General features: G+C 39.9%; 1 long non-coding RNA gene across 1 annotated transcript; it reads left to right on the forward strand.

Annotated features, from left to right (window-relative positions):
* Positions 1–307: 307 nt before the first annotated feature.
* On the forward strand, positions 308–5,881 carry LOC127140250 (uncharacterized). The gene is made up of 2 exons (XR_007810717.1): positions 308–1,407; positions 2,457–5,881. It is a non-coding gene; the product is annotated as an uncharacterized LOC127140250 (long non-coding RNA).
* Positions 5,882–9,429: the final 3,548 nt, after the last annotated feature.

Genomic DNA, 9,429 nt, shown 5'->3' on the forward strand with positions numbered 1-9,429 from the left:
GTTTGTGTTTGAGGGGGGAGGGGAAGAGGAGTTGATTGAGTCTGTGAGAAGCTGCCACAGAGAGGTTACAGTCAGGAGAGCCAAGAGCTGTCACAGATGATGAGCTCTGAAAAATATTATCACAGAAAATAATTAGCATAAAAGCTTTTATTTAAAATTTTTACATCTCGGAAGTGTGAACTGTTACGCCAGCGTGTGCCCTGCGACCTGCGTTGACCCCGCGGTTGCCGGGGTCCCGCGGTTGCCGCTCCCCCGACGGGCGCCGGGTGCGAGGGCCCGTTCAACGCTGCTCGCAGCTTTAATTATGATTCCTTTCCTATGATGCATGCATTGTGGATGTGGACTTTGTGGGGCTAACTTGTTGCTCACACAGCAATGAGGAACTCCCAACACAAAGTAAACGTGGGATTATAAATGCGTATGTTTGTAGAACTGCTACAGTCTTCCCTAGGAAAAATTCCTCTTGAATTCTTCTCCTTAGGCCATGTCAGCACTTGTGCAAAGCACACCTGGGGCATTGTAAGGGTCAGTAATGTTAAATTTATGAAGTTTTGCAATATATTGTTCAATTTCCATGCATTTAAAGTGCTTGCTCAAAAATAGAACACAAGATACTGAATTGCTGCAGCTATATTTACCAAAAATATTGTTCTAATTTGTCTCTAGGATTAGGCAATGCAGAATGAAATGAATTGCAATGTAGTACAAAGGCCAAAAGCTAAAGCAAAACAACCCCTGCACTTTTTTGGATTAGATGTTAAAATTCCACATGTAGCACTTGTCAGCACTCCCATGACTTTGTTTCACATACCAAAAATTGTCAGCACAACAATATGCTAATACAAGCAGTGGCTCAATATACTGTTATTAGTATCAACATGCTGTGTTGAAATTGTGATGACTCTTTCTCAGAGATTACACTGATAAATTTATTCTGTCCCAAGTCTGCCCTCAATTTGTTTGAGCGTTATTTATTTTTGTACCACTGATGATCATTCAGTATTCATAAACCAATCCAATACGTCTAGCCATCAGACAAACCAGCAGCAGGGGTTTAATGTGCTCGGGAGACGGAGTGTGCTGCTGGAAGTTTGTTACTGCATTAAACGGATGAGTAACTGTTTCCCTGGTGCAACTTGTATAGACAAATTTATATTTGAAGCACATTTTGAGCTTGATTACTCTTTATTTTGCCATAAAATTGATTTAAGGATGTGATTCATGCCCAGTGGTGTGATTCATTCTGAGGTTATTTGCTTGCAATAGAAACAAAAACACAGGCAGGTTAAGTTTGTGCCATGTGCGCACCCTGTATAATGTCAAATAACAGTTCCACAGGAACTCTGACTTTCTCAGGATGGTTCCAAGGACAACAAATCTGTCTGAAGGAGTGGTCACTGAAAATAAGTGAGTGAAACCAACTTCAGCTGGGCGCTGTCTGTTTTTCACCACAAATTCTGATAATTTAAAGTCAGACATGTGTTGAAGATAAATGACAGCTCACCCCTCTGTTGCTTAGCCTGTCAAACTTTCCATTTTCATATGGCACAAGTGTGGTTTACAACAACAACAGTGGCAGCTTCAGCACTCAAATTTCTTTGTAACTTTTGAAACAACGTGTCCTTGATTTCAGATAACTATGCTATCTCCTGGGATTGAGTATAAATAGCACACCAGTTTCATGGACATTTTGTGCATCTATGCATTTTAAGATAAGGATTAGGGGTGGCGTGAGATGACACATGTAAAGCAAAAAATGTGTAATGATATCAGTGAAATTGGCATGTCATTCACGCACCATTTGTTGCTACCAGGCTGCAGGTGGAGGTAGACAAAAGTAAACTGAAATGTCAACTGTTGCTGGCAGACTTAATCAGCTAGCTAGCTTTAGTTTATGTCATCTTCATGAGTTAGTTAAAGTTTGCAGTTGACTTGTTTTGAAACAAAAAACCTCTAAAAGGGCTCTTATATGATATATACTTGATGGCTACATTAATGATATCATGCTAAAAGGCTGAGGGTAAACTGGGCGAACAGTTAGTATCCTTTTGGATTTTGAAAAGGTGAATTAAAGAAGACAAAACCCTCCATACTCTTTACATGCAAAGTATAATTCTGGCTACAGCCTCATGCACACACCTTCAGCATGTGGAGAAACCCAAAGCTTGACAGGCCTGCTGTGCCTGGTTATAATTTCTACCCCATGACAGGACCATCGCCCTTTAGGGGAGGGTTTTAGCAAATTATCAGTTGTCAAACTATAACACATAATTTTTCAGACGTGTCAATTACTGTCTATTTAATATTCAGTGTTCACTTGCTTTACACAGTGCAATAGTAGTTTTATAACATACAGTACTATCTACCTGTATCAAAAATTGATATGGTAGCAGGGCATTTTCTTTTTGGATTACCTTTTCATGTAGTGTTTTTTTTTTTTTTTTTTTTGTTAATAGGAAGGTATCCAGCTCTTCACTGATACAATAAAAACCAGCATTTTTGTCGAGATGCAACTTGATGTCATCCGGCCTCTCTCCCTTGGCATCCTGACTAATGCTGTCTATCAACTGAGTGAGTAGATAAAACATCGCTGATGCTTTTTGAAAAAACAATTATTTAAGATTGCAGATTTTGCTTTGATGTTTTCATTTGGGTTTGGTTGTGAGCCAGGTGGGAACAGAGTGAATGACGGTGTGCCAGATGCAAAGAAAAACAAAGCCCAGGCATGACTTCTCAATGAACAGGCTCTTTCATAACTACGCGAAGAGTCTGGCCTCAAGTACAAACTGTCTTACCATATAAGGGCCCATTCTCCTGGCATATCATACTCTTTACAAAATCATACATGCACTCCTTGCGGACAGAAAATAGATTTTCTATCAAGCATTGGATTAAAAAGTGACCCTCTAAGCCATATTTTGTGGCTTAGGTCTACACCATTCTCAGGGGATTTATAACCGCATGATACTATTCAAAGTATTAAATCAGTAAGGATTGTTTGTGGATATTCCTTTGATGTAATTGCAGAAATTACTGACAGAAAAGGGCTGATTGCTCCTTTAATCTGTGATGCAAGTAGCTGCAGCACACTAGGCTTGATTGACTGTTTTTTATATCCATTTGCTGGCTCAGGAGGAAACATGGCAATAGCTTTCATGCTATTAAAGCTCAGCTCTCCATCACCATGACATATTTTTAATTACATCCCCATTAGTGTGGACTGTAACATAAAGGCTCATAAAGTACATAATGAATAATGTGAAAAAAGATATGTGATTCTTCAATATATGACTGAAGATGTACTGTATTGCATGTGTGATAGTGGTTGTTCATATGGTATTAATATATTGATGTTGCAGAGAAAGGGGAAAATAAGGCCTGAATGAGAGCATTAGGTCCTGATGAAAAGGTATTCCAGAGATTGGCATGGATGAAATCATACTTAATCCAAAAAGTCTGCAAATATCCTGCTTAATCCTTACACACTCGTCACAACTACGTTCAGTAGGTGGGGGGAACAATGTGACTGCATTCCTCTTTTGTTCAGGTCTTTCTGCATGAAGCTCAAGAATGAACTATCCAAGTGATTCTTTGCTGTGGATGTTTTGTTCACTTGCATCAAAGCAGGAACTCCTAAAGAGTGAGCTCCTTCAGAGCGCACCAGCTGAAAACCAATATTTGATTAAAGCCGAATCCTCAAGGTCAAAAAAACAGCCTCTTTTCCTTTTTTTTCCTGAAGCTTTTCTTTATCTTTTTTTTTATAAACAATACTGCTGTTTCATGCTTTTCTTTTCAACCTTCCAGTTGATATCCTCACTCTCTGATTTACCCTCTGTGTACTGTAAAATGCACACACACGCTTACCAGTCAGCCCAGATTCTGGGTGTAACGTTGACTTGAAAATGACCTCACTCTCGGGGTTAACCAATGTCATCTAATGATCAGAGAAGCGGTCCCCTAGAGTGAATTACCTCAAACATGACTTTTCCTTGACCTACTTTTTTCCTCTGTGAGGAAAGTAGAGCCGACTATTAAGGGAGGAAGTGACTCTGAATAAATAGGAGCCTATACAGTGCAGCCATTGTGCTTTGTTCACACGTTAGTTGGTGAACCATTCATGCTGTTAAACATTAACCTTTCCCCTGCCAAAACAAAACTGGAGTGTGGGAGTGTGCATGCAGAGAACCATGTGCACAGTGTTACATTAATGTACATAAACACTGAGCAGCTATATTAGTAATACAGCTACTGCTAGTGATAATAACAAAAACTATAAGAGTATTAAAAAAGTAATATAAATATCAACATACACAGAAGGCTGCACAAATGCACACAGGACAGTGGATATAGTACATCACCAAATGTACACACAACCAAGCCCCCAGGCTCACAGCCTATGCATGCACACACACACACTTTCACACTTATGTGCACAAATAGCCAGATTCATTAATAAATGTTAGATGCCCTCAAGCAAAGATTAGCTAATGAGAGCGGCCCCTTTGTCCAGACTGCTACATGTTTCTCGTATAAAAGCAATGGGAGGAATGGAAACTATTCACTCTGGCTTCTGTTAGGCTCACTAAATCCATCTTTCTTCACATGATATCATTGCAGTGTCTCACTACATGTGTCTTAGCTTTGGAGTTTATCTGGTGGTCATACTGCATGATATAGTAGACATAACTTTGGCTTTACTCAGGAACATTTAGGCCATGCTGCTGATGGCGATTATATTCTCTGAATTGCTTCTGACTAAAACTTTAAACAAAAAATATATGAATTCCCAGATGAAATCAGATTGGTATGGATTACACTGCCACAGGCTTATGTTTGCTCAGTAAGTTTGCCAAATTATGATTTTCACACATTATGGACTAAAGATTGGTCCAGTACTACACCATGTTCTCCCAGTAGCCTTATGCATCACGGTTAACCATTTACGACAGCTATTTCCTGTCTGGCAATCGACAGCCAAGTCACTGCGACACTTAATCCAAATTGTTTTTAATTTTCAGCCCTGTTACCTGCTGATCAAAATGAATGCAAGCCCCCGAGGAACAGAGTGGAAGCAGCTTTGTCCAGGTGATGAAACTGTACCTAACAAAGAATTCCCTTTTTTTTTAATGCAAGTGTTTCAGGTTCGATGCAATCACTCCAACATCTGTTGCTTATTAAGACGGTGCAGTGGTTACTACAGGTGCAGTAAATTCCCGACCCTGCTTAGGATATTTATTGCTTTTGGGTTTACAGTCGGTTGGGCAAAAAAAGGGCTGAAACACGCCATGGGAATCTTTCATACCATTAAAAAATAATTTGGCTACGTGGGACCTTTCTGTGGTGATTTAATCTGCCAGGCATATGCTCCTGTGTGTCAGGCTGACGAGGAAGCATAACAGGTTTGACACCCAAATTCCCTGCAGAGGTGGTTGAAATAAGGGAAGAGAGCTAGCAGGACTTTATATTATAGATATAATATGACTCACTAAGTTACACTTCTTACTAACTGAATTTGTATGTATGTTGAAATACATAAAGTATATCAACATCATCTCAATTTCCACTCTATAAAGGATCATTTATTCAGTGCAGGTACTTAGTGTGATCCATTGTGAGCTGATATCTTTATCATATGCATGTACTCTGTTTGACAGTTTGTACATCTGTATACCATATATGTGCACACTGCATGTATTAGAATAAATATTTTAAAATCCAGTATCTTTAAAAATCCAGTACAGTTGATTGACAGCTAGAGCAAAGCTCTTCCACACATGGCAGGCCCAGAGATTAGAAACTATCTCATGGCAGAAATGTCATAGATAATATTGACTGGTGTGTCCATCAATAGCTGCAAACACACCATGGGAATCCCCCCCCCCCCCAAATAAATAAATAAATAAATAAATAAATAATAAATAAATAATAAATAAATAATAAATAAAATAAAATAAATAAATAAATAAAGGATGATAATTTTTGATGGTAATTATGCTAATGATTGGCCAGCTTGGAGAGAAGCCCCATTACTGTCATCAGCACAGTCACTGCCCTGCATCTATGGCTGGCAGGTAAATACCCATGATCTATATTAGGCGTTCTTTCTTTAGGCATTTTTTAGGCACTGTTAAAACATCTGTTTTAAAACCATATTCTGGTTTTTGAAATTATGCCAACTGTGTCAAGACACAGCTGCACAGAGTGCACATGCAGTTTGGCCCCAATCCTCTAGGGGGCTCACCAGCACTTACTGTACTGTCATCTGTAACTGCAAGCAGAGCTCTCAAACAAGCTGTCTCATCACCATGCTTTTATGCCTCAGAAAGAGGGAGAAAACAAAACAAAACAAAATCACTAATTGTCACTTATTCACCAGAGTACAGCTCAGTCTCTTGTTTACTTTCCTTTTCAGGCCTCTTAAATTCCTGTTGACAACAGGTGGACAATTATGACCTCCGAAAGCCTTTTAAGTGAAGAGGTCAAAGGTCATAAGAAATGTAAGCAGTCCTAGCCCTAAAAGGACGGGACACCCCTGGTTTTGCTGCGTTGCAACATAATAATGTGATAGTTTATTGATCCATGCTCCATTTTCACGCTCCACTATCTACAGGGGAGCTGAACCAGTGACCCTTATGGGGGCAGGGTGGGGATGGGGGGGGCTACACCCAGAGGTCGCCTGACTGAAGGGTGGTCTCTCTCTATGAGGTCAACCTGGCCAAGTAGGACTGAGGGACATCTGTTGACACCTGCTGCAGAGGCAAAACAAAACATCTGCAGATCATATCAGATGGCCAAACCTGATACCACTAGTTTGTGTGCATGTATTTGTATATGCTGTCATATTCTATCTACAACTTTCCCACACAAGGTCCATAGTGGGTGTTCAGTATGTTTACATTAACAATTTTTAGAAATCTTGTATTTATTTATGTAATATTCATGGGTGAAAATATATTAAATACCAACCATAATGAGCCTTAAACTTAGCTTAGAGTTGCTAGAAAATAATTAAAATACAAACCAAGATCCAGTTAAGTCTTCTATAAAAATAGCATGTGCCTGACTAACATAAAAAGCCCTCGAGCCCATTAAAGATTTAACTTCCATATCTGCCATGAAATGTATCCGTAATGCAATGCATGAAGTGTTATCTGAGAAATGATTACAAATTGTGATAAGGTTTTGTAAAGCCACAGCTGCAGGTTGTTAATGATAGTAAATGCACAGTAAAGTTCAGGCACATGTGAGGCTGTGTGAAAATCAGACACACCAAAGCTCAGGCTTTGGCTCTATCCAGCACAGCGAGTGAAATTTGTCACCACACACAGCCTCTCCTCAGGTTACAATGGTTCCTCGCCCCTGAATGATTTCTCAGAGCCTCTAATATAGTGCCCACACTTGTGTTTGGCATCCAGCAAAAGGAAGATTGAGTGTCAGTCTTTTCACTACAGCCGTCCATTTGTGTTGACCCTCTGGAATTCTGTGTCTGAGCCTCTGAGCCTGGATTTAGACATGATCTCAGCACCAAAATCAGGCATAAAGTGAAAAAAAACCATCCAGTTTTATTCTTTTTCAGTTATGACATAAAGTGCAACAACAATTACAAGCAAATATAGTGTCTGTATAGTGTCTAGTCTTTTTTATTCAAAGTGACAATCTCTTGAGATAATTACTTATTTTTAAATGCATGTCCTGTTACTCAATATTGCTTACCTCAATAGGCAAAATGTCTGGAGGCATGGACACAAATTTGTTGGAAATAATAAAAAACCCAAACAAACAAAAACAGCTGGATGGGTGGAAGAGTGCTGGCCACCATACCATTGAGACAAGTGCGATACCAGTAGAAAATTTCAAGTACAAAGACATCCCAAAACCACTGACTTAAATTGACAAATCATCTCTGGGACAGCAATAACCAAGAAGAGTGGCAACAACAAAGAACCAGAACAGTTGCCAAGGCCTTCAGTACAGAGCAAGAACCTTATATGGACAAATATATTTCATTTTTGTTGACCGTTGGGCCACACAGCAAGTTACAACTATGTAAGTCTCTCTGTCTCTCTTTTCAAATTACAATCAAGACCTGTGCCTTCATTAATGCATGGTGCCCTATATCAGCCTCAATTCCTTGTCAGCTGTCAAACTCAGAATCAGTATCAAAGTTAATTATTGTTAAGTGGAAGGACTGATAGTTTAACAGAAAAAAGAACGTAAAAAGGCTCTGAAATGTTTCTCACAAACATTGGTAGACGGGCCTAACCTCCCCTTCTGGCAGGAAACCAGGCGTTGACAGATGAACCACATCTTTTTTAAACTTCTCTCCACAGCTGTGGACGGCAGCTCCAGGCTGCTTTGTAGTCACATCTGTGAGCTGGACAGCTGGATGTTTGGAGAAAATTACAGTTTGATCTGTGGCAAGCCAGATTGGAAGACAGCTTTGCCGTACCAGATCCAGACACTGCGATTAAGACTGATCAAAGATCCAGGTTTTGGGATGAATGTAGCTGGGAGGATTGATAGCTGATCACAATCCACTTTGTAGCTCCCTGGCTCCAAGACAGAAACACTCTGCAATGAACAGCTTGGACGAGGTCAATAGTGTTTCAACTAATGATTTCTAAAGTGATCTGGGACCGCACTTATCTGCACTAGAATCTCAGTAAAGCTAGGTTGCAACTTGGATAACAGCCAAATACGCACTGAGTGAGTTTGTCTTCACACATCTTCCTCCCCCCGTCCCATTACTTTAATCTTATCTGAAATCATGAAAATCCAAGTAACATAGACCTCCCAGTGCTCACTGTACCAAATTCCCTGGCTCTTAAAAACTTAGAGCATTACAGCCACTAAGTAACAGCCATCTAAACACAACAGCTGTCTAGAATTCCAAAAAATCATACAATTTACACTGCAAACATTACCTCTGAGCAACCCTTTAAGAAGCTTGGAGCAATGCAAGCAAATCTGAGTAAAACCTTGAAAGGTCTGATGAGATTTTCAGCTGTGGTAAATTGAATGATTAATCCAAAGCTGTAGACTAGAGGACAAGCAAAAGAAAATTTTAATTGTGGTGGTTAAGAATAAAATTCTCTATTCTCTGACTCTCTTCCAGATACAGATTGATTTCTTTAACTGGGTTACCCTGGATCTCTAATTACTGCCACCCCACCATGCCTTCGTAACCTTTTGGCCCAGCTGTCAAGAGGAGCTGTAGTGGGGGTAAAAGTAGTATTCCTTTCAACCTCTATTTACCAAGGGAGGGTTTACTGAGCACAACTGCTCTTTTCCTGTAACATCCTGCTCTCGCTCACACAGATACAGGCCTGTTACTTCCCACAACAGCCATGGCTTCTTGCCTCAGTCAACAGCACTGCCCTGATCTTCTCTCTGGATTCAAACTGATGGTCCTCTGCTCAGAAGCTTGCT

This window comes from Lates calcarifer, unplaced genomic scaffold (assembly GCF_001640805.2).
Source record: "Lates calcarifer isolate ASB-BC8 unplaced genomic scaffold, TLL_Latcal_v3 _unitig_3914_quiver_2788, whole genome shotgun sequence".
NCBI lineage: Eukaryota > Metazoa > Chordata > Actinopteri > Centropomidae > Lates > Lates calcarifer.